This window comes from Panicum virgatum, chromosome 7K (genome assembly GCF_016808335.1).
Source record: "Panicum virgatum strain AP13 chromosome 7K, P.virgatum_v5, whole genome shotgun sequence".
In the NCBI taxonomy this organism is placed as follows: Eukaryota; Viridiplantae; Streptophyta; class Magnoliopsida; order Poales; family Poaceae; genus Panicum; species Panicum virgatum.
Window position 1 is genome coordinate 7,628,698 of NC_053142.1, and position 11,559 is coordinate 7,640,256.

Sequence of the window (11,559 nt, forward strand, 5' to 3'; positions counted from 1 at the left end):
GCCGAGGGCGTCCTCTCACCCGCCGCCGACACCGAGGTCTTGGCGCCAGCCCGTTGTTGGCCTGACGGTCGGTCCCCGGCCACCTCCGTCTTGGGGTCATCAAACATCGAGTAATCGATGTTGTCAGACCCCGAGTACGAAGCGTCGTCATCCGATTCTGGCATGGTCTCGGGTGAGGGCAGTGGCGAGAGGCCGTCCTTCGTCCGCTCCCTGTTCAGCTTGTCGATCTTCTCCTTCTCCCTCCTCTTCCTATCGCAGTGCCGCTTGTCGGCATCCTTCCGCTCCTTCTCCGCCTCCGCAAGCTGGCGGTTCGCTGCTCGGATCTCGGGCAGTGGAGGGTCCGAGATGTATCCATGGCGGCTCAGCCCCTGTGAACATGACGAGAATCAGAAAGGCAAAACGATCAATGCTTGGAAGCAATCCTTACCAACTGGAAATACCCCTCTTCGGGCGCATTGTGATTCCCAGAGATCTCCGAGGCCGGTCGGGGAGGCTGCCACCGTATGCCACGCTCTCTGAGCAGCAATTTTGCGGGAGAGCAGCTCCCCCATCATCCGCGAGCCCTCGGATGGAGCCTTCAGCGTCAGCTTGTTGAGGGGAAATTGGCGACGACGGCGGCCGCTGTCAGCCCCTTCTCCGCCAAGCGCTGCAGCGCATCGGTGTACACCGTGAGCTTGGCCTGGCGAGTAGGGGACGACACCCCGTGCATCCAAGATTCCGGCCTCACCATCAATATCTTGCCGGTGTACGCCGGAAGCCACCCGTTGTCGTTGCGGAGGTAGAACCATGCCTCATCCCGGTCATGATTGTTTGACATCATCGTGCAGGGGATGTACAGGTCCTTCCTCGCCTCCCGTACCCGGAGTGTGAGGCCGCCGGCGCGAACGGGCCTCCTCACTCCTGTCGAGACGAGGTTGGTGTGGAGCTCCCCCCAGAACAGGTGCCTCCACAGGTCCCAGTGCACCTTCCCCCCAGGTAGCCCTCGCAAACGGCATAGAAGACCGCCGCCTGTGAGATGGCATTGGGGGCGACGTTGTGCAGCTCCATCCCATAATGGTGGCAAAGCGCATGAAAGAACCGGCTAGCGGGGACGCCGAAGCCCCACTCATGCAGCCGCGCCAAGCTGACGACGTAGCCAGGCATGGGCTTCGGGTCCGTCTCCGTCGACCCCGGAGCAATCCACTCCGGGCGCGCTGGATCGGTGATTGGCGGTAGGAGCCCGGTGACGACCAGCGACTCGTATGCCTGGTCGGCGACGGACTGGCTCCACGGCATGGGATCGACTAGCTGGACCATGGCTACAGCGAAAAGGGAGGGAGGCTCGAACAAAACCAAGGTGCGCTCACTTCTTCTTCTTCCTCTCGCTTCTCTGCTCTAGAGCGCCTGACGCAGGGTGGAGGCAAAGGAAGTGAGCGGCGATGGGCAAAGGCAAAGGCAAAGGCAAGAGTGAGCCGAGCGGACTCCCCCACGCCTCACTTATAGCCGTGGTGACGAGCGGATTCGCCGCGGCTATCCCGAATCGACCGCATTAAATTCGGTAGATTCGGCAGTCCCTGCTAGCTGGGCCCCACAGCTGTGGGAACCCGCGCACATGCGCATTAACTGCAGCATTGCAGTTACCAAAGCGGTAACGGGCGCACTGTGGAGCCGTCCTATCATTCGGCGGCCCACGCCATTCCGTCTGCCCGAGGATGCTGCCTCAAAAGGCGCGCCTGCACTGCAAGCGCCGGTCCATGTCACGCATGACCTGCGCACAACTCCACGACTCCGCGCCCCGCGCCGGATAGTGATAGAATATTCCCCCGGGAGATCCTTACCCACAAAGGAACAACGTTCCGAGCCCTACTAATCAGGGGTTCGAAGGCTGGCCCACCAAGAGTTTGACAGCGGCCCCAGATCAACAGAGTCAGGGATAGCATGGACGTGCTCATACAAAGCCTAGCCTCGAACGCGAGTTTGAGACGTCCTACGCTGTGTTCGAGGCCAGACAAAGGTGGCTAGTACGAGGGATCCCATCGAGGGAGAGCATCGAGCCCTCGGACCCTATCGAATGGGTCTGAGCCCTGCCTAGCGAACCTTTGCGAGCGCTTTATGGGATGTGTCTCCGGACCACGAGCCGACCCTTATCGAATGGGGCACGGATGTCCACTTGAACCACCCGCTAACAGCTTAATGAAGCATCCATGGCTCGCTACCCGAGGGTAGCATGGCTTGCTTCACCCATCCTCCTTGCAGAAAGGAAGACCGAGGGTCGTAACAGCAAGATGAGGGTACCCCTGATCGCCTTCACATGGGCTAGGGCATGGGGGCTCCTCGCACATCACGGCTAAGGCCATACCCTCGAATAAAATCAGCTACAACCCGATTGTGAAATCCCACGTGTCAAACAAGTCTCCTTGCACGCTTGATGAGTCGTTTGAATTGGTCCAAAGAGGCCAAGGGTTGCCTTACCAGTTGAAAGGAATGCCGAAATTGGCTGAAACGAATGTTGTATGTCTGCGCCACCCGATCGACCACACAAGCGCGATACTCATAGCCCTTGGACGAGTGCTCACACTCCTCCAAGGCCTCGGGGACTACACCTGCAGGTACGCTCACGCGCCCCCACGGAGGATACATCACAAATTCGAAGGACTAAACCCCAAAAAGTTAGCATCCGAGCCACTACCTCGAGGGCTCAAGCCTCTACAGGACTGATACACACTCCTACAAAGGCTCGGGGGCTACTGTCGGGTACCATAATATGGGGCACCCTAACTTAGGGATTAGAACGCCCTAAAAATGCAAAACACAATTAGGCAACCGGTCCAAAGCCCCCCCCACCCCCCGGTGCTTTGCCATCACCTATGCTTGGGCGTCCAAATCCTCTCCAGGCCAAAGGCCCAAATACACGCCTGGCCCACGGCCCAACACCGGAGCATGGCTCGTCCGAGGCCTCATAGGACGCAGAACGATCTCTGCCTCGCCCGAGGCCTCCCCGCGCGAGGCCCCTTGCAGCGCATCGCATCTCCGCCTCGCTTGAGGGTAAGAGGCTTACCCTCGGAGAGCATAGGAACTCCCCCCTCGGCCGAGCCCTCCACAGGGCCTCGGCGCGAGGGGAAACTCCACCTCATTCGAGGCCCCCTCGGCAGGCTAGGACTGTAACCTTCCTGCTCGACGGGACTGGCGCATTTATGGCAAACCACTCCGCGGCATGGTGAGGGTGTCAGGCGGCGTCAGCAGCCACTCCGCACAGAGGATGTGACCGGAGTCTCGTCCACAAACTCCGATCACTGTGCCACCATTCCCGGCGTTGTGTGGACTTGCCAAACGCTGCGTGGACATGACTGGCACTGCACCCGCCACTGTGCCACCAAATCTTTGTACTTCCTCCTCTGCAGGACCCTCGACAGGCATGGGCAACGACCCTCGAACGCAGTACGGCTACTGACTAGGACAACACCGCCATCAGAAACACCATCGGTGCTCTGCCCAGTCAAACACAGAGGACAGCGCGCCCTATAGCTGTCGCCATGCCGTCCACGGGCGCCACAGGACAAAGACATGCTCCGAGCGTGGCTAAAAGCTTCCAAGGACGACGACCATGCCCATGGCCATGCCTCATAGTGCTCGGCAACAGGAACTACCAACTGGTCCCCCCGATTCGGGGAGAGGATGACGAAACTAGAGACATCCCATGCATGTAATCCGCCCCTTCTTAAGCCTATAAAAGGGGGGAGGTGGACCTCTTCTCAGGGGGGTCGAACTCTCAGAGCATGCACACACTCGAGCACGTTCTTCCCCATATTGGCACTTGCCTCAATCACTCCTCGCGTACACTGAGACTTGAGAGCTTCTCTCCCTCTCTCGCCCAAGCTTGTATCCCCTACTACAAGCACCCCGATGCAAGATAATACAGTGCTCACCCCATTTGCTGGACGTACGGCCCCATTGGCCGGAACTAGGATAAACCCCCGTGTCATTGTATTTCATCTTGCATCAACCATCTAGAGACAGTGACATGCAGCAGCATCACTAGTTGATGCTGGACCACCAAGTCTAGACACCGACAGCATGCTACAGGTGCCCTGGGGCAGGACGGGGAGGAAGAAGATTGTGGCGTAGGGATTCGTACAGCCGCCCGACCCTGAAGACAGGTACCAGGGGGAGCCTATCCCACCCGAATATGCCTTGGTGGAGGCGGCATGGACGACCGATGATTTTGACAGTGATGAACTAGACTTTTCCACTAAAGAAGGAGCCATAACTATCGGCGGTGCTATCGGCTGTAGCGTGCTATGGAACAAGGCAGATATTGTCTTGGAAGAGCAGAAGCTGGCGTCAAAACCCTCACAACCGTCGTCGTCTCCCCCGGGTGGCCCAAGTGATGACGACGACGACGGCAACGGTGGCAATGACAATGGCAGCGATGGCAACAACAATGCTGGCGGCCAAGGCAGTAGTCCTAGACGTAGCCCGCCCCCTCCTGACACGAGCAAACCAGAAGGAGGTACAGGGGGCACAACAGGCAATGAAACCCCACCTCCAAGTAGAGGTCCAACAGGCACAGGGCAATGTCCTCCTGTGCAGAAGAAGCCCATAACGCTAGATGAGGACAAACCTGCTCACCTCACTACAGAGCAATGGACTACGTCCAACATAGCGGAGGACTTCAAGTGCACATTGGCATTCACCAGGTAGACAATGGCAAACTTGTTTGTTCAAGTGTATTCAAATTGTTTCTATTCGAATTTATGATTATAAGTGTTGTATTCAAATTTATTCAAAACTATCTTCTTATAATCCTTGTCTTAATTACAGGCCACGAACACCGCCATCAGTTTGGCCCCTTTCTGATGATTGCCCCGATAACTACGAGAATGACAAGTTCATGTTGACCTTGGGCCAGCTCGTCGAGGAGCCATGGGAAGTTCGAAGGTTCCATCTCTGGTATATGCATGCTGCAAAGTTAGGAGTAAATGATTTTATTGTGAGGGCCTCCAAGGAGTACTTCCACTTGGAAGAAGACTGTCCTTTCACCATTGACTTCCATGACAAGCATAGGCTACTGCGGCGCAAGGACCTCGACATCGCACAAGTCACCCTTTTTGCCTTATAAGTTATCACACCTCTGCATCGCTGAAGGTACGCTCATTACGATCAAACTAACAATGCCATGACCACTTGTTCTTGTAGGATGCAATCATATGTATGCAAGGAACTAAATCACAATGTCATCTACCTATCTCCTATGCACATTACCGAAAGGGCCATCATTGGGTGCGATGTAACAGACACGAACCCAGACCTGGTGAATTTGGAGCCAATGTAGCGACTCCAAGTCCGGGCTAAAATGTGAGGCGAGATCATGTATAGAAAAGGACAGTACATATTACAAGCCATGAAGAAGATCTAGGGAAATGGCGCGATCCTTGCCGCATACTAATTCGGGTAAGTTAAAATGATACTTGCAATAGTTGTTGGGTTCACCGTTTTTCATGATTCAAGATCTGACATCCATATTGTTTCAATTGTGCAGCTTGGGCATCATGGGCCACTGGATTGTATTTTGCATCTATCCTCAGGATGAAAAGGCTGTTATATTCGACTCCTTGCGCAAGATGAACAAGGAAGCATAAAAGGATTTCGAATACTGTCTGCGATAGTAAGTGATGATACATTCTTTTATGCACTCAAAGTACATATCAAACTTGTTGTTGACACTAGTGGTTGGCATACAACGCTTATAGGAAATAAGTGGAAGACCCCGATTGCTACGATCAGAGGTCCGAGAAGAAGAAGCAAAAGCATGGCACAAAATTGCGCATCAGGCAAGAATTTTCGGTACGTATGATGAATCGTCTGTGCTACTACATCATGCATGCTATCTATGTGATGTAATAATTGTGTTACGTGCATGTAGTGCGCCAAGCAACCTGAATGCTCTCTTTTGTGCGGATACTATACTTGTGAGTACCTCAGGGCTTGCGAAGGTTACAGCCACAGTTGGCGGCAGCTCAAGAAATCTATAGGATGGTGGCGAAGGGAAAGGGTGGACCATACAAGCATCACTTGAACAATATCTGATATTTGTAAGTTTGTCACCAATGAATGTTGTCATGTTGGGGGGACATTCTTCTATGCCGAGAGCGAGCTAGTGACGGAGGACAAGTTCGTGAAGCTACGCAATTGGAGAACCGATCTCGACATAAATGACTACAAGTTGCCAGAAATCCTCGACTAAGTGCCCTTAATTAGGTTGTCATGTGAACATGTGATGTGATTTTGTGAACTATTATGTGAATATGAATGTAATATATAAGAGCTTAGCGTGTGACATGCATGAATGTAATTAATATATTCACTTAGTATGTGACATGAATGGATCTAATATATGTGTTTATCCTTCGTACACGTATTTTCTGATTTGTATGTGCTTTTAAATTCGTTTTCAGATACAAATTCGAAATGAAATAAGTTTTTTTTATCTTGAAAAATCTTAACTGAGGCGGGCAAATAATGACCGACCACCTCGGATAATATGTTTTAACCGAAGCGGGTTTTTTAAACAAATCGCCTCGGTTAATACTCAATAACCGAGGCGGTTACATTAGAAAAATCATTTTGGTTAAACTATTAACCAAGACGGTCAAGACCACAGTTGTGTACGAGGCGGATGCAAAAACCGTTTCAATTAAGCCGTTATGCCCGCCTCGATTAAAATTTCTGTAGTAGTGTACTCGACATGTGTTTGATTTGTGGAGCTATGCACGTTGGTCGCACAAGCCGCCGAAGCTGCCGCTTGCCTCGTGGCGCAGGCAGCTGGACGCGCATCTCGGCATCTCGCCTCGCGCGCGGGCTGTCGAAGATTCTTGGCTGCAATCCACTGGAGCTCGTGCCGCCCGCTGCGCAGCTCTGTTGGGATCACCCGCTGCATTCGCGCCAGACCCTTGCGGGGATGCAGGCATGCGGGGCTGTAGTGGGGTTGTGCGCTTTTGTGAATAGATAAGGCTACGGTTAGAGCACCTCCGGTTCCGTAATATTTTTTTTCAATAACTGGTATTGAAAGATATCTCTATAGCAGTTTTAGAATTATTGAAAAAGTTGCTTTTGCAGTCTCTCGATAAATCTTTCTAATAATGCAAAAGAAGTTTTTTTTCTTCAATACCTTGGCTTGATCTCACGTGGGGGGCAGCACGGCGGGCGGCGTTCACCTGCTGCTCCAGCGGGAAAGGATGCAACGCTCGCTCGCGAGGCCCCAAGCAGCGGCGCCCGGAAACCTCCTGCGCAGGCTGCTCGCGGCAGTGGCGAGGGCCGCTTCCACCTCAAACGGAGCGCCAAAGCCGAGGGGGATCTATCTGCAGAGATGCTTTGGGTGTCGAGGGATGGCCGGTGGGAACACTAGGCGGCGGGCAGGTGCCAGCGGCGGCGTAGCTTCGGACGCGAGAGGAAAGACGACGGGGAAAAAGAAACGCGGGAGGGAAACGGGTCTTATTGGGAGAGTCTTGGTTTCCCTTTATATTGGGAGATTTGGGAGAAAATATTGAGATAAATCAAAAAATATTGAGTAATTGGAGAATTTTTGGGAGACTGATGGAGCACTTTTTTTTTCTAATACCGATAGTTTATTAGACTGTTAGAGATGTTTTAGGCAGAGTGCTCTCGGCGTGTAAAAAAAAGCTAGAATTCTATCTTTGTCTTTTAGGCATGCGGATCCCACTTAAAACCCAATCCTAACCCAACTATAGCCAAACAATAAATTGGATTTATATCTCATTTTTCTATCTCTATCTCTATCCCATCTCTCTATGTCCCTCAGTGTAATCATTTGGATATCCTATGCATTCTCCAATCTCACACACTATCCAAAGGCAACCTCTATGGTTGTGATCGGTAGGGTGGCCCCCTGTCTTTAGTTCCCTACTGCACACTACTTAGGCCCTGTTTGCCACGGCTCCGGCTCTTCCAAAAACAGCTCCGGCTCCAGCTCCAGAGGTGGAGCGGCTTCTTTGATGGAGCTGGAGCCATTTTAAAAAACGTTTGGCAAAACAACTTCACTTGTTGGATTGAGATTATAAAAGTCTAAATTACTTTTTTCTTTTTTTTCTTTTTTTCATTTTCTTTCTTTCTCTCTTCTTTTCTTTTTCTTTCCCTTTTTTTCTTCCCTCCCCTTATCCAGTCGCCCGTCTCCTTCCCAATCGCCCAAACCCGCCGCCTCCTCCATCGCTTCTGCTCCCCACAGGCCGCGCAGACGGGGCCGCTGCCGGCCACCTCCTTCGTGCAGCCGCCGCCGGCCACATCTTCCGCAGATTGGACCGCCGCCGGCCACTTCCTACGTCCGATACTGCCGGCGCCTCGCGTCGGCCTGGGCGTCACTGCGTCCTCCGCCTCCTCATCCTGCTCCGGTGGCGGCGGGGGATCTCCGGGGCCGCACCCGCACTGTGGCTCGCGCTGCGGCTCGGGCTGTCGGGGCCGGCCACCTCCTCCCCGCAGATTGCGCCGCCGAGGACCGCCTCCTACCCGCGACCACCACCGGCATGCGTCAAGTGGCGGAGCTCGGCCACCACGGTGCTGCGTGCGGGGGCAAAAGGGGCAGCAGCTCCACGGAGCCAGACGAAGCCACGATTTTGGGGCTTCTCCTCTCCAGTGTAAGCCGCGAGGTGCTCCAACCGCAGCTCTAGACTAGACTTGAAGCTTGTGCAGAAACGACCATTCGGTGAGGCTCCGGCCAGAGCCGCCCGTGGAGCCCAGCCAATCGGGGCCTTATCCTCTCATCTCACACACCCTCTCCTCTCTCTCTCTTTCATCTCAGAGCCGGCGAGAGGGCGCTCGGCCTGGGGCCCCGGCACGGGCATGGGCGCGCGACCCCGGCTAGCCTGGCCCCAGTGGGGGCGCGGCGGCCCCGGCCTTGCCCCGGCGCGGGCACGGCCGCGGGGGCCCCGACCGGCCTAGCCCCTGCGCGGGCGCTCGGCCTAGGCCCCGGCGGCGCGGTGACCTGGCCCCGGCGGCCGGAAGCTTCGAGAGGGAGGCTGCAATTCCTAATCACCCACGAACCCAAAACCCGATTTTACTTCCCCAATCGCGCTCGCTCCTGCACCCACGCTTTTCTCGGCCGCTTCCGTCAGATCTGCCTCTTCTTCTTCTTCTTCTTCTTCTTCTCAGGTACTGTATATGATGAATCCAATCCATCCGGGGGCGGCGCAGGGAAACCCTTGAAGAAGCAGGTTTCTCGATTGGTTTCTCAGTGGGGGTTCGTTTTCACCAGTTTCCTCTCTCGTCTCGCTTGGCTGCTGGTTGTCTGCGTCTGAGTCCATGGCGGCGGCGCTGGCGGTGACGGACGAGGTGGCGCTGCCGATCCGGGTGGTGGGGGATTTGGCGGCCGCAGCCGAGGTCTCGCGGGAGGAGGTGGCCGTCATCACCCAGTGCGAAGCGCTTGGTGGGCTCTTCTTCTTGCCCCCTCCACCCCGGCTGCTCCTGCAGTGGAGGTGCGTCACAGCCGTTGCCGGTCATTGATACCTCCAACTCCAAGCGCCCGGAGTGCACTGACGTTTATGCCTGTGCCTCATATGCTAGTTGCTAAGTCCATTGATTTTCATTGGTGAGTCTTCCTATCCATTATTAACACAAATGGAAACGTAGGGGAACAAAGAGGGAGAGAGAGGTAGATACTAGATAGTTTTTAAACCAGCAATAGAAAGCTACGGCTATACTTCTGGAAACAAATGGATCTCTTTCATTCATGGATTCAATTTCTGAATTCATGTATCAGTAATCTATGCTTCAAGTGGGGGGATTTGTTAATCCATTAGTAGGTAACTCATTTTGAATTTTTCTTCGTCACATCCTTTCTCTTGCATTGTTAATATAGAGCTTCCTAAAAAAAATATTCTGTGTTAGCTGAACACCGATATTGAGCGCAAGTTATTGATGGGGGGATTTGTTAAAGTGCAAGCTTTGGCTGCGACCTCGCAGGATAGCGTGCAATCTGTTACTGTGAGTTGTCTACATTCATGTGTTACAGCATGTTCATGTTGTTGTGCAGACTTTACTTTCGGATCTAACTTGAACCAATTGTAGGTGATATTAGATAGATCGAGAAATGGTCCTCCCAAATCTTTTGGTGGCCCTAGATAGTCCATGTATGGTCCTTTTCGTGTACATGTTGAGCCGGCCTGCATTTCCCTATCACTGTTTGTATTGTGAGTTGTTGGTGCAGTAGTTTTCAGTCAATATTGGTTGCGTTCCCTTTGTAGGATTGTCTCTAGGATGTTGGTGTTTCTTTGCCTGAAAATGACTGAAAATTGGTTTATGTGCAATTGATGTCTAGTGTTGATTCTCACTAGAAAACTGTTAGAAACTAAGTGGTAGGATACACTACAAAGAAAATTTTGTTGCCAGTTTGAAGCAATATGGCATCCTGTGTCAGCTTTATAACTCTACATAAATGTGCATGTTACTAACCTTTAGTCAGTACAATGAGTTTCAAAGTTGCATAAGGTCCTGGAGGAATGGCATCATGTGCACAGAAATTTCTTTCAGCTCTATAAGTTTCAAAGTAGGAATTACTAGTGGAATGGCGCCCTTTCTTCCAAGGTTCCGGCTTATCAATGTTATTATCCCCTAGTGCTACAACTATTGTTGAAATTTTCTCACTGGTTTTAGTAAATGTGTTGGTACAGCTATACTTGTCATGACTTAAGTCCATAATTTGTAAAGTTTACCACATTTGTTTGATTTAACTGTGTATCCTTAGCCTGAAACTAATATCTAGAATTTTGTGATCCTTTTATTTCTAGGACTAGGATGACTTGGAAGCTTTTGTGGCAGCACTAGTTGAAGATGGACAGCAATCGAAGACCATGACTGAGTACCAAGGACATCATCGAGCTTGTTGCTGCCGGTAGGGAAAAGTTTGGTTAAGATTGAGACTTGGCTGACAATATATTCTTCAATGAACTTAGCTTTTTCATTGCACCTAGGATATGTGAACCCATTATTATTTTTATCTAGTCTGTACGTGGTTAAATGTTGGTTTAGGAGACTAATATTATGCTTCGTAGGAGTAGTGTATGACTATGAGCACTACAAATGTATTTCTAATTCATTAATGTATGAATTTGGCTGAAGATCTCTTTGAACAATTCTGGATGTGAATATCTCTTTGAACAATTCTGGATGTGTGTCGGTACCCCAGGACTGGGGTACTCCTCTTGCTGTGTCTAGGTAAGAGCCTTGTAGTTATCCTTAACTACGTCCAGCAGCCGGACCCCTGCGGTCCGGAGCCCAGTTCGCCCGACAGCGGTCCCGGACCTGTTCCCTGGTTAGCTCCGGGAGCACCACGTGTTCCCGGAGGAAGCAGGCGCTTAGCCCGAACAGCCGGAGGCTCCGGACCTCCCATGGAGGTCCGGAACCCCAGGGAATCCCGGACCCCCCATAGGGTCCCGGACAACCTGTATAGTAACCGGACCCCTCACCAAGGGAAGGAATCGGCACCCCGCCTCGGGGAGGTCCGGAGCCGCCATGTGTCTGCAAGCACAGACACGTATGTAAGGCCGCTTGGTCTCCATACTAAGGTTCACC

The 11,559-nt window shown here is 52.6% G+C and overlaps 1 long non-coding RNA gene across 1 annotated transcript; it reads left to right on the forward strand.

The window, feature by feature from the left end:
* The first annotated feature begins 9,496 nt into the window (after positions 1 to 9,496).
* Positions 9,497 to 11,148, forward strand: LOC120639709. The gene is made up of 2 exons (XR_005661623.1): positions 9,497 to 9,577; positions 10,776 to 11,148. It is a non-coding gene; the product is annotated as an uncharacterized LOC120639709 (long non-coding RNA).
* Positions 11,149 to 11,559: the final 411 nt, after the last annotated feature.